The sequence below is a fragment of the Netta rufina genome (genome assembly GCF_964035555.1).
Source record: "Netta rufina genome assembly, chromosome: 4".
In the NCBI taxonomy this organism is placed as follows: domain Eukaryota; kingdom Metazoa; phylum Chordata; class Aves; order Anseriformes; family Anatidae; genus Netta; species Netta rufina.
Genome location: NC_140127.1, coordinates 27,224,259 through 27,239,447, shown reverse-complemented (window position 1 = coordinate 27,239,447; position 15,189 = coordinate 27,224,259).

The following is a 15,189-nucleotide window of genomic DNA, read 5'->3' as shown; positions in this document are numbered from 1 at the left end:
CAAGATTTAATAAATTTGGTCTTCTATGACTTTCCGTATTCTTCTGCTGTTATTGCAATTTAATCCTTAATATTTACCCTGTTGGGTAAATGCTCTGAGATGCTCATAGAGCCCATTCTTCAGGAATGTAATTGGATTGCTAAACATCTGTGCATCTCTGCTGATACAACTACTGTCAGAAAGCCAGAAAGCACAAGCAAGGATCCAGACAGCACAGAAGCTCAGGTGATCAGCATAAAGCACACATCTATCCATGCTTACTGACAGTTTATACACCCATCAGAATAACGCATGATGAATGGGCTTGTCCAGGATCAGGGGCAGACAACCATCTCAATGCAGGGCTGAGCCAAGTCCTCACAAGTTTAGAACTGAAAAACAGAACGGCTTCCTACTGGTGCGACATCTCTGCCTGACATCTCACCTAATCTTTCTGGCATTCTATACAGCCGTGGCTACCTCAGCAGATGAAACGGGAGCTCACATAGATAAATCCTGGAACTCAGGCCTGCACAGATAGGAGAATTTCATGGGTTTTGAGTTCTTTATTCAGAGCTTTTAAACACAGAGGAATCTGACTTTTCATAAAATACATGCTGCAGAAATGTATCCTTTAACTTCCACCCCAACCTCAGCAGCTGTTTGACCAGAGTCTATTCAAGATAAGCCTCTTCTCTGAATATGAAATCTTTATTTTTCACTTTCAGTACTGAGTAATTTCAGCTATTGACATTGTTAAAATTACGTTTGTATCTACAGGAAAGCATGTAATAACACTTTGTATTTCCTGATGTTCAAAAATGTAAAACTCTCTTCATATCCAGTGAACAATTCTAACTAGATTTTAAAATTTAGAACACAGTGTCTTGACGCCAAGAGCAATCTTGTATGTCTGCATGTCAGTTTTCTTTCAATTATGTTTATTCATTATAATCTGAAAACTCTCCTCACCTAACTGTTTTCAGTAGTTCTGTAAAAAAAAAAATCTTTTCCTAATCAGCGGTAGGAAATAATAATCTGAGTTATGTTCAGAAAAAGGTACTGTGGGTGAAACTATGAGGTGTAATGTTTCTGGGTTCATTAAAAAAATAATAATTATTATTATTATGTATTTGGGGGTCTGAAATAAGCTATAAATTGCTTGGAAAAGGGGTCTGGAGAAGATGTCACTGGAAATCCACTTGTATAACTTATCTGGACAAGTGTTTCTAGTACAGACAAAACTAGAGGATGAAGTACATAAAAATGAAACTCTATTTCACAGATCCCAAGCTAGACTGGTACTATGCAGGCTAAGTCTTCATTCTTTTGAAGAAGAATGAAAATAAAATAAAAAATGAAAAAATGCATGTGACATATTTACAGATTTTATTTTTCTCTCTTCTGAACTACTCTGAAGCAAGCTCTCCTGTTTTTCCTTCCTATGGAGCACACCAGCATGTCAAGAAATGGTTGTTCATTGTACAATTTGAAAAATCCATGAATTATTCTAATCATTGTGGTTGATTAAACAGGTAGGGGTCCTTTTTGATTCTGCAGTTACCACTTTTTCCTCCTTCCTGATAGTTCTGCACAGCTGGAGATTTTCAGCCCCATTGTAGCCTCCTCATTTTAGCAAAGTTCTTTTGGCATGCTAATTAATCTCCTTTCTAATGTTTACTCTCCCTGACCACAAGCCATTGTCTCCTTTTACATCTTATTTTGAAGAGACAGGGTTCTTAAAATTCTTAAACGTCTCTCTTAACAATGGCTCTATCCTATACATAATGCAACAAGCAAAACAATGATTTGATGGCAAATAAAATTCCAATATTAAGACATTTTTCATTTTTCACCATTCTAAATGATTCTTTCTACTTTTTTTCTGCAAAACTGAGTTTATTTTTTTTCTATTTTCCCAAAACACTAATTAAAATGACAATGTTTAATCAAATTGATTAAACAATTTTTTCATCAAATTTATGAAATTGAGAAATATTCTACTTTATGTCAGTTCATGTTTTAAGTTTTTTTTTTTTGAAATCCCTCTTATTGAGAAAATAATGTTTTTCCTATGAAACATTTGATGCATGCTATTCAAAGCACCAGATACAGTACAATATCTGGATATTGTTTGTTGGATACAGCCATTTATCAAGGCCTATCTTCTGAATATAACGCATATTATGACACATCTAATGTAGATACTGACATATTACCAAGACTGTTACAGAGGATTTCACTAAATCCAGAGCATTTTAACCATGTTTTAAAATGTTCATATAAAGTTTAATTTATGGGAAAAAAAAAAAAAAAAGTTTATTAACTTTTTTTTTTTCTTAATAAAAGAAACTAGGACTATATATATAATTTAGAGTAATGGGTAGCTACAAAAATACTTACTAATTTGCCCTAGCTTTGTGGTTTTGAAAGATGGAAATCTTTCCAAATTCAGAAAGCATAAAGATATAAGGGAAAGATTTAAAATCTTGAGAAAAGTAAAAGCTTAGCTGATCAAACATAATCACCTTTTCTTTTGCCAGGAACTGGGCAAAGGCTTTCCCCAAGTATATATCTTGTAGTGATGATGGGTTGATTTGGAATACTTTCTTGAGTAGGCTGACGAAGTAAGCTATGGAATTAGATAGCCACAGTGATGCAATTTTCAGCCTGGTTGAACCCACCATCCACTTAAAACAGCTTTACCTTGATGTAAAGTGGTTGGACCTCAATTTAAATTGTAATGATTTAACTTGATAATCTTAAAGGTCTTTTCCAACATAAATGATTCTGATTCTAAATCTAGAGGACTACATGTATTCAAGAGAATTTTGCTCTGTAATTTACTGGGATTTAGGAAGTATCAATAAGAAGATTTATTGACACAGCCATAATTAAAAAGCAAATGAAGACATTCAGTTATTGTGTTAGATTTAGGAGAAAGTGTAAATATTAAAGGAATCTGTACAGGATTCCTTTAGGAGAAGATGAATCTTACTTACTTTACAGTCAGATCACAAACCACATCTATTTTTTGGCTCTGTTTCTATACCTGCAGAAGATATTACATAATTATATGGTTTTACTTTACTGGCATATTTTTCTTCTTCAAAATCACATCTTCAATTGGAGCCAAATCCATTTTTAATCAAACACCTAATTTGATGAAAGTACACATTTGAGCCCATTACATTAATTTGTTTCGGGCCTGTAGGCACTATTACACATGCTGTATGTCTTACCTTGTTACCAAATCATTTAGAGACAATAAGGGGCAATTATGTGCAATTCCTTTACAAATAGCCTTGATATGCAGTCTAAGTCTTTGAAACTATTTTATTTTTTTTTTTTTTTATAGTCATGTGCTGTAATCATTTAACGTACTGTATAATTTAAAATTAAATAAAGTGCATCATAAATCTTGCAAAGAATAAGGCAGGATTTTCAGGATATAACTCAGAAGAGGTTCTGCACATTTGTGTCTGAGTTTGAAACTACAAAGTTTGGTGTGGGACACCTTTCAATGGCACATTGCCTGCTTAGAGAAATGTCATTTATTAAGACTACCTTTCTTGTCTTTGTCACTCACTGCCTTTCAGAATCACTGTCTTCCAATTCACTGTCTTCCTTTTCTGTGATTTCCAGAATACAAATGTCCAGTTTCTCTTTTACTCATTTTTTTCAATCTTTTTCTTCTCCTTCTCTCACTTTCTTCAGTTGGCTGTTTTGTCTGTATTATTAACTTAAAAAATAATCATATATTTGGTCTATTTCAGAGGTGGAAAATTGATGCAAAACAAGAAGGACACAACACAATCAAGACTGCTGTTGACTACAGCCCCCCTTCCAGATTACTGGCATTGATAAAGCTATTGGGAAGCTTGGTACAAATTTGTAAATTATAGCAATGTCCAGCCAAATTTCTCTATATTGAGCTGTTAATTTTTTTATTTTGAATGGGCAGCAGTGTTTCACGATTGGCATTTTTTCTTAATCAGGATATGAAGGAACTAAATATTTTGCTTTATGATCATTCTTGTTACTATTTTAATCTTTTTGGTACCTTTGATACATGAAAAATCAGAAGAAAGATGGTTGGAAGGAAGGAAGGAAGGAAGGAAGGAAATCTAAGGAATTAAGAAAAGGAAGACTGAGCTGCAGAACATGGTACTCCAATTAACAGATAATCCCGTTAAATGGTAAAGGAAAAAAATCTGCAAAATCATTGTTCCCCCTATTGGATGATGCTTCTACTTATACAGTGTGGATTTTCACATAGCAAGGTAAAAAATAATCACTTTATTTAACCAAATTGAAAGATTCCATTTTGTCAAAAAGTAACCGAATGGTAAATTTGTGTGTTCATCATAATTAATTAGCTGCAATGTGTAGTTGCTGCATTTCAAAGACTAAGTTCCTCATATTCCCAATCTCTGTAGGCCAGATGTATGTCTAAACCTCAAAGGAGACCATGATGGATTGTAGAAGCTGTAGTTCAGCCACAGAGCCTGCTCAGAGACCTGGAAATTTCTTACCATCTGGCTTCTTAGGTAGACCATAGGCGAGGAAAGTAACCCAAAGTGTTTAGACAATAAAGAATTAATTTAGTCAAATTGCTTCTACTGTTATCTTAGACTCAAATTCTGAATATTCAGATTAAATTAAATTCAAATTTACATTTCATTTCAATGCTATCAAAGCGTGCACACATACACAATATTTTAAAAGTTTTGATTCTAAAGAAAGATTTAAGACAATGATTTTCCTTGTAGATTTGACATGAAAGAAGATGTGAAAGGCATGAAATTTTTTACACATGAGGAGGAGTCTGGAAAACAACTTACAAATCTGCTGGAAACTTGCATGCCCTTTAAATAATGATTATTTTCCTTTAGGATGGTCTGCCTCAAAGGGCACAAGATACTGTTGGGAGAATTGCCATTAATCCAATCTCAAAGCTAAATTTCCCTAAGATAGCAATTTTCCCACATGCTTAGCAAACCATGGTTTCCTAATATAGATCCATGCATTTTTGATAATCCAACCCCCAAAATATCAACACCTTTGAAGGAGGGATAACATTCATTAAATTATACAAATTACAATCATTAAATTATACAAATCCAGCCAAATTCTAAGAAATCACTGTCCCAGTTTTTCCAAAATATTACATAGCATTTTGCTTTGTGTTTATCAGAGCTCTATCGAAGAACCATATGTTCCTAATAACAGGGCCTCTCAATTTTCAGAATTACGTAATAGGAACAGTTTTAGTCACGGGATAGAAGACATCAAGGATGAGGAACAGCCCCATTCTTTGTTACTCCCCATCATTTTACATTGCTGACCATCTACAGTGCTAGTTCACATCGGAGTTATGATGCTGAGATGACTCAATCCTTTCTTTTTTGAGAGACTCACAGTAAGCAATTGCATTGTCATCTGAAGTGCTCCTGGCAGAGGGAGGGAATCATGCACCAAGAGAAGCTTGAAAACCAGCAGTGAGAGAATGACATGGAACTTTCTAATTTTTGACATCAAACTTGTAACTATCTTAGTAACATGAAAATAAGTTCAATGGTTTTTGAATATATATTAGTTCTCAGACTAAAATGGAAGCTATGCTGATAAGAAATATTTTGATGGACATAGCAAAGACATTTTTAGACAGTGCCATAGAACTTCTGAATATGAAATTTTCATCTTGACATCTGCTGTCCAGAAATTGTTCTGAAAATGGTACATAGAAACAGAATGACAGAAGCAAATTAAAACTGCCATGTAAAACACTAAATGAATAGACTACATTGATCATTACATACCAGGTCATGTTAAGTATGCCAGAAGTCCACCCTAATCACTAAAGACTTAGAATTATGTTTGAATCTGATTATCCCTGATCCTAGGCCATGTATACAGAGGGTATAAAGAGACAAGCAGTTACAGAGCATGCAATTAATGCTTTTCTCTTAACAACAAACTTGGAATTTAAAACATAACTCTCCTTTCTATAACTTGTTCACTGCACTTTTCCCAGCCTGAAAAAGCATATGTGTATGTTGGCTAACGTGACCGTTGTTCTAACCCTATATTGCATTTTGGGCTGAGTTTTGCTAATAGGTTATAGCAAACTAAACTGAAGAAATATAAGTACTGAAATCAACTAGTTCTGACTTGTAATATTGTTTCATGTTTTATAGTGCTGCTACTCTTTTTTTTTTCTTCTTCTTCTTCATTCTTGAGACCAGTACTATTTAATATCTTTATCAATGACAGAGACAAGAGGATTGAGTGCACCCTCAGCAAGTTTGCAGATGACACCAAGCTGGTTGGTGCAGTTGATACAACAGAATGAGGGGATGCCATCCAAAGGGACCTGGACAAGCTGGAGAAGCACGCTCACATGAACCGCATAAGGTTCAAGTCCAAGTCCAAGGTGCTGCACCTAAGTTTGGGCAATCCAAGACATGAGCACAGACTGGGAGAAGAACTCATTGAAAGCAGCCCTGCAGATAAGGACTTGTGGGTTCTGGTGGATGAAAGGCTCAACATTAGCCTACAGTGTGTGCTTGCAGCCCAGAAGGCCAACTGCATCCTGGACTGCATCAACTGAGGAGTGGCCAGCATGTCAAACAGGTCTGCTCTGCCCTTGTGAGGCCCCACCTGGAGTGCTGCATCCAGGTCTGAGGCCCCCAGCACAATATGTGGACCTGTTAGAGCAATTCCAGGGGAGGGCCACAGAGATGGTAAGAGTGCTGGAGCGCCTCTCCTATGAAGAAAGGCTGAGCTCCAGATGTCCAGCCTAGAGAAGAGAAAGCTCCAGGGTGACCTCATTGCAGCTTTTCAATACTTAAAGGGGTCCTATAAAAAAAGATGGAGAGCAACTTTTTGCTTGGGCAGACAATGACAGAACCAGGGGGGAACAGTTTTAAACTGAAGGTGGGGAGATTTAGGTTAGAATTTAGGAGGAAATTCTTCACTGAGAGAGTGGTGAGGCACTGAAACAGGTTGCTCAGAGAGGCTGTGGTTGCCCCATCCCTGGAAGTGTTCAAGGCCAGGCTGGACCGGGCCTTGGTCAACCTGATCTAGTGGGAGGTGTCCCTGCCCATGGCAGGGAGGTTGGAACTGGACAACATTTAAAGCTCCTTACAACCCAAGCCGTCCTATGATTTCTCCCTTTCCCTGATCCTACGTTGATTGACTTACTTACTAACTGTCCTATGCACTGTGTGTTTTTTTTTGTTGTTGTTGTTTTGTTTTGTATTGTCCTACATACAGTGCCAAGGTACTTGCAGGGAATCAAAATACACTTCTGGCTTAAAGGTCTGAAGAGTTCTAGTTAGCAATGATCACACACCGAATATTCATAAAGCTTTCATATTTTGTTCTTTTAAGTCAAAGAATATTACATCATAAATTTCTTCAAAAGCATATGGATAACGAATAAGGGAAGGATTAACTAATATTAAGTTAATGATTACAAACTAACAATGAAGATTAAGAACATGACAGTCTTATGCAAGCATTGTTGAGTTCTAAGCAGGAATAAGATATTTAATAATAATCTTCATAAACAGACAAGAAATCAAGGAGAATACATTAAAAGTACTAGTTCCTCAAGAAACATTTCTCTTTTTAAAAAAAGAAACCAACATTTCTAAATTCCATTTTAAATTGAAGTTAGTTAGATTCATAAATTTGAGGAATGTGACACAAGGGCAATTACCAACATATTTTTACCTTTTAGCATTTACTCTGAGAAACAGAAAACTTTTAGCAGACCCACGTTTATATTCCTATCACTGAGAAATGTACTGTCTGGTCCTTTTTGCTAATGTATTTAGGATAGGAGTGCCCCCTAGTGATTACTGAAAATCACATTTTCTTTTCTTTTTTTATCATCAGTCAAGATGTGGTAACTCATTTTGCATCTCTTAAACACAATTCCTATACTTGCATCATGTCCTAGCAATAATTTTTCCATTCCTTTTCTACTTAAACTATTAATAGTAAAAGTGGATATCACTTGACAATGGGTGTGTTTCTCTGTTTCTTACACTGTAACTAATCATAAAAACTCTTGATCTTGGAAACTTTGCAGACACTAGAGCTTACATCCTTAGTCATACTGAGCTTTTCTGGCACTCCAGTGTGACTGTTCACATGGTTTAGGACTGCTGTTCTTTGATAAGCATCCAGAAGAGTGTCAGTAAGAGCCATGCAGCCTTTTGATTCTACAAGCAGCTAGCATTTTAATGTCGGTAGAAGTTTTTTGTGCCTGTCTTTAGAATCATTTTTATTTCCTTTTAGCATCTCATTTCCCTCCTACGGTAGTGCAGTAAGAAGGCAAGTAGTGCCATCACACTGCACTAACACTGTGCTAGATGTGCAAGTCCCAGAGCCTTCCTTGCAAACACGTGCTTCCTTAGAAGACAACAGAAGCTGGAATTCGAGTGAGCCACATGAGCCATTCATCATCTTCTCAGGGCACCTGAAAAACATCTGCAATTTTTCCATGGATACTGAGGAAATCAGACAATTTCTCACACTGTAAGCCTAAATTAATAGATATGTGTTTGTGCCTTGTAAACCAGATTATCTGTCAAAGGAAAGGTCTTCTCTTGTTAATGGAGAGCATAGGTGGCCCATATAATCAGACATTGCTACTGCTGTTTTTAGTAAATTTCATGCAGAATGGCTGAAATTGTCCTAGAGGTAACAGTTTGTGAAAAAAATAATAAAATAAAAAAAAATAAAATAAAATTATGTTCATCATAAACTCACTTTCAGAAAAACAAAAGGAAAATTCATGCATGGGTCATAATTCTGAAATAGCAAAGGAGACAAGATCAAAATAAACAGTTCCTGGAGAAAACAGCCCAGCCCAGAGTTGTAATGAGAAGTGCAAGGGGATAATACATCCCTTTCAGGCAGCAAAATACTGCCTTTTCAGGCAGCAAGCTACAAAAAGACCCACAAAACCTCCACATGTGTGGAACTGTTTATACTTCCTAGGCAGCTCAGTGTATTTCCAAGCACCAAAACACTGGTGTGTTCAGTTTGTGTTAAGGTGCTTTAACATAGTTCTAACAAAATGCTGCATCACAGCCCTAATTTAAAATGGGCCTTTGCAGATCCTTTAAATCTGGTGTTTGAGCCAACTACAGCAAACAATTGTAATAATTATCCCTGTTGACTGCGCTAGCGCTGCACCACTATTTACAATGGACAAATAGCACTCTAAGACATTCTTTTAAGTCTTCCTCAGCCAAGCACACTGGACTTCTGTAACTCATCTAGCTGTGGAAGAGCCAGCTTGCTTTCAACTTTTTTTCCCCCCATTTCATATTTATTCTTTTCACCTAATGCTTTCAATTTCTTTTCATCATTATTATTTTTAAATAGTGCCATACTCCAGGACTGGGAAGCATTATTTTCCATAAAACCAGTAATAATATCACAGAATTCTTCCAGTGATTCACTGGTACTCCCAAAGGTACTTTGTTTACAGACCCACAACATATCAAGGAATGACATGTTGAGGCTATTGATGTTGAGGCCCTGTTGTCTCTTTTCTCTGCATTGTTTAGAATCTGTAAGCTTCATTATCATCAGTGTACATAACTGACTGCAATCCCTGTTGTAAACCACTTTTGCACTGACATACATCAGTAGGGAGGTAGATGTTTCCCTTGTACTTTCAAGGAAGCCCTCATAATTTTGTGTTTCCTTACCAGTTGCCAAGCTGCAGAACTAGTTGGCAAGTGGACAAGACATCCTAAAACAATTGTGTGTTTTCATTACCTTCATATTTCTCATTTTCAAGTTAACATAGTAGTAGCTATAATTCTATAGAAATTATGCCTACTGTTTCTAAAATAGTGATGGGGACACTATTGACTGTACAGGATCAACCTTTGAGAAAATAATAAGAGTATAGAGCAATGTTGTAGGACCATTGGATTGAGGGGGAAATATAAGATCATGACAAGGAAAGGAACAATGGTTTCTGGAGTATGAGCACACTGATTACTCTATGTGAAGTGCTTCTACTCTACAAGTTAGGTCAAAGTATAGCACACACAGGAGTATCCACCCACCTGTTGATAGTTTGTCTCAAAAAGGACGTTTATAACAAGAAATGAAACCAAGTATAATGTTTAGATCAGCACATGCTGTTGTTACTTGTCTACTGGCAGAAGTCCCCGGTTACAAAGCTGCAAAAAGAGGATATTTATAACCAGGGAGATCTTTTCACATTCCCTGTTTGGTGTGTCCTGACTGAAGGACACAGATTTTGACATAAATAGCAAGCCTGTATGTACTATGTTCTGTAGTTCTGCGTGTTTGGTTTGGTTTAAAACAGCTATCGATTTTTCATCACAATAAACCAATAGTATAGCAGATTTTGCTTAAACATGAAATAGCAGTCTAAAGCAATTTCTCTTCCATCTCATACTAGCATTTTATTCTGTCCTTCAAGCTGCCAGAAGAATATGAGACTTTTAAAAGTGTATTTTAATGGCAGAAAGAATGCTGTTATCTAACAGTTTCCTTGTCCATCAGTTTCCTTGCATAAGAAAAAGTAGTACCACTTACACCTATTTGGTAAGCTTATTATGTGCATATACTTTTCCCAAGGGCCATTGGACATGAGTACAGTAAAACGTGTCCTTTCCTTCCTCCACCTTCTTTTTGCCTCAACAATAGCGTGCTTCACAGAATCTATAAGATTGTAATAAAACATTCAAACTGGCCCTCAATAAACTACTCTTTCTTCAAAGCATTCACAAAATGCAAAACATTTACTACAAATGTACAATTTATCTTTTACTACGAAGTGTTCCAAATTTCATCTTTGCAGTTATATATATTTTCAAGAAGCTTCACTAGATTGTTCATAAAATTATTCTGCAAACACAATACTGAAGTATATATTTTCAAGCTTACACATTTTTCTTTCTTGCCAGAAAAAAAAAAAAAAAAAAAAAAAAAAAAAAAAAGATCAACTGGAAAGTGCTAAATTTAGATTTTGTGTATTCTGGATGCAGTGTTAAGCACACAAGTAACAGGCCCCATCCTCACAGAACAAACATAGTACAGCTATTGGAAACAGAGTCTGTAATAGACGGAGTTCATCCTATAGAAAAACACTTGTAATGCAAGGAGATTGAGTGCACCTTTGTTTTTCCACTGAGGCACAGCAAAGTACTGGCCTTCTGTTGAACTTCTTTCTGGAGGTATTGGTCTCAAACAGCTTTTGGATAGCAAAAAATAATACATTGGCAGTACTAAACTGCTTTTCCATCTCACAGACCAGCTGCACTCTACATATTCTTCTCTGTTTCCCTAATTCCTTCAGCGTCCCACCAAAAGGAGTCATCATGGATTGAACTTTGTGAACAGCCCTTGCAAATGAACACCAACAAAACTATGCAGGGCATAGTTATCTGTGAGCAATAATATCTTATCTCAATCAGCTTTCTTGAAGCAAATTAGGTGAATTAAGAACTTTTGCAAAAAACTCATTAAAATATGCTTGTGCCAAAGTACCGGACCTTCAAGTTCTCCCATTAATCAAGACTTACAGTCTAACAGATCTTTCCAAATTTGACCTAATAGAGCTGAAAAACAGCATATCTCCAGAAGTGCTCATCCACAGCAAAAAGGTTTAGCTTTCCATTAGCCTTCTTATAAGATCAATTTCAGCAGCTGCAGACTTGCCATTCAGTAGTTTCGTGCCTGGACAGTTAGACAGTTCATAAAGCATGCTGCATCAAGATCAAAAAAGAGAGAAAAAAGATACCTTGCAAAGCAGTAACAACTTAAAGAAAGACCACCGTATTTTATTTTTAATGTTTACTTACTTCACCTTTCATCATTTTCTCTCTTTGATATAGGATTGCTTATGTTTTCCTTCCTCTGAGAAATTGTCTTTTTAAGATGAAGATATTCCAGTCTTACCATGCAATCCAGGTGGAGTGATCTTTACTTTTCAAGGGCAGTCCCATGCATGTCATTACTTGAGATAACGGAGTTATTTGTAAAGCAAGGACAATGTAAGTTAATTTCTTTAACAAGCAGTAGGCAGAGATAGAAAAAAGGAAGCCTAAAACTTGTCACAGAAATAAGGCATCTGATTCCTTCTATCATAACTGGGGACAAAAAAAAAAAAAAAAAAAAAAAAGTACTCAAATGGTGAGAAAGATTGAAAGAGCATTACTCTCTACAATGACTATTATTTACATTTTATGGCAATTTTCAGTATCTGTGTTTTTCTAGTTTGATTTTCTAGTTTGGTTAAATTTTCTCCTTCAATTTCACTATTTTATTTCAAAACATTGTGTGTCATCTGTATTAATAGTATGTGAACTAGTCTGATAGTCAAGGTATGGATTTAGATGATTTGTAACTCACTATGAGGTCAATAATGTACATATGTAAAATATGCATATTACTGTTAAATAGGTGCTCAGCTTTTGCAGCTAATAAGAATACTGCTAAAATCTATGCTGCATGTGTTTTCCTATCAAAATAGACTTCAAAAAGACAGTTTTCAGTGTAGAGTTGGTGGGATTTTACTACACACAATCTTTTTCACTTTTTTCATGATAACATTCCACAATATTTTGTTGATTTTTTTTTTTTTTAATCTAACATTTGCATATCTGTTTTAAAGAGAATTTTATCACATCAGATAGAACCCAGTTAGAACCAAAAAGTCTAACTTCCAAGTGAGACCTAGGGATGTGCTTTTTTATTCAGACCCTGGTAAGCACAATACATGGTAAAAACTGGGAGAGGTAGTTACATTGCTTTGCCATTCATCTGACCAGTTGTATGATTAAAGTTAAATTAAAATTAAATGATTTCATGAACATTGCTTGGTCAGTTACAGTCTTTAAAACTTTTTGTTTTTCCACTTCTGGTGCCTGCTTATACAAGTAGCTACTTTTATAAGTACAGCAGCTAGAAAACTTGGAATTGATTTCCATGGTTACAACCACCTTTTCACTGGAAATATCAGTTACTTTGAAAAGTCACATACCTATTTTCTCCTCCGCCAATTTTCCATATATGTGCAATTAAAATGGCAGTATGAAAGCATTTAATGTTGTTTTATTAGAATTAATATAGGGTGATTTTACAGTGATACATAATTAATATACAATAATATTTTGAAAGACAATCAATTTGTAGGCAAGAGTAGGAGTAATTCAGGTCTAAATCCTATGACTAAGGCTATTTAATTTCTGACTACGATAATTATTGCTAAAGGATGCATTCATGGCCATAGTCTTCTGTTATTATTTCTTTTGGAAAGACTAGGTCATTACCCTATTCTAGCACTGGAAAAATGAATCAGATCTTTCACTAATTAGTGGGCATATATTGATAGACAATTCATACAGAAACCTTCAGAATTATATATTTTGTTTGCTCTTTAGTAAAGTGAACCTAATAATTCAAATTAAAAGTTCCCTTATAAACAGTTCTATAGACTATCTTCATCTCCAAATATGTATTGAAACTACTGTAAGGCTTCTAGTTCTAATAGAACAGGATCTAATTGAATAGCTTATCTTTTTTTAAATTTTATTTATAATTAGTATTATTTAATTTTTTATGCCATATTTTCCTATTAGCCGTGGTATTTCACTCCTGTGTATTTTTCTTTAAAGTTTTATATAGGCAGGAGTTGCCAATGGGCAACACAGCATCCCTTCCTGAATAGATAGCCCAAGTGAAATTAAGTTATGAGTTTCAGTGCTCTATTCACTATGTACACACCAGTACTCCCTTTATAGTTAACAATCTCCATTGTCAGTTTAGAGTTTATTTACTCAAAACAGTTTGTTTAGGTCACTCTTTAAATTACATTCAATACATTTATTTTGTATTGTATTTATGTCTTGCAATATTTCAGTAATCCTGCAATAGGTTCAAGTTGTCAAGTAACTTCCAATACCTAATATACTTTGTAAATGCTATAATTTTTAAAAGTAGTCTTGCGAAAATCCGAACAGTTTTGATTTTCAATGTCTGATAGACTGTTTTTTGTAAGAATATGGTCATGTTAACAAATCTTAATTTTTCTTTAAAAAACAAACAAACAAACAAACAAAAAAACAGAAAACTATTATTGGTCTCTAAATTACAATTTATTCCATTGACTTCAATCATCTTTAGATATGACCTTTAATTCCTATAAAAGATTTATAAAGCTAAGGTCAATTCCAAGCAAACTAGAAAGTTTTTTTAACATTATTTCACCTGTACTTATTAACAAGGCATGTCTTTTGACAGTCTGTGTATGGCCCAGCCATATGTACACATAATGAAAGGAAATCATGAAAGATGTGGGATGCCAAAATATGAATTATTCTAGGATTATATGTTGACTCAAAAGAGATCATGAAGGAGCAAGGCAGGACATAAGTTTTAACTGGATTATTATAGTCATTATAATGAAAACAAAAACAAAACAAAACAAAACAAAACAACAACAACAACAACAACAACAAAATAGGAACTGCCATCCCCAAAAGACCAGCTGAAAGAACTCCAAGGAATTACAAGAACTGCTACAGGAAAGTGAATAATTTGTTGGTCTTAAAAAAATCGCTTGTTAGCAGAAGTAAGTCTATGAGATACTAGTGCAAGAGTCACCAAAATAAGTGAGAATTATTCAGAATTCTAAAAGAAATAAACAGAAGTTTAATTAATAACTTTTTCTTCTACCATAGGCTGCTTGAAAAAGTTTCCTACGTGTCGAGCATTTCAAGTACCTCATGGAACATTCAAAATACGGACAGCAAAAGATGTAGCTTTCCTAACAACAAAGCCAAAACTGAAAAAGAAACAAAAAGCATTGTTGTGTAAAATAACCCTTAAGATGAAAAACGGGACAGATGCATGAAGAAATAGGACTATTTTGGAGAAATATATTTCAGAATATTCTGAAAGCTGGGGCACCTATCCTATGAAGAGAGGCTGAGTGAATTGGGATTATTCAGCCTGGAGAAGGGAAGGCTCAGGGGAAACCTTAGAGCAGCCTTCCTGTACCTAAATGAGGCCTACAGGAAAGCTGGGGAGGGACTCTTGGTCCCTTGGTGTGTAGTGACAGGACAATGAATAATGGCTTTAAACTAAAAGAGGGTAGGTTTAGATGAGGTATTTGGAAGAAATTTTTTGCTCTGAGGGTGGTGA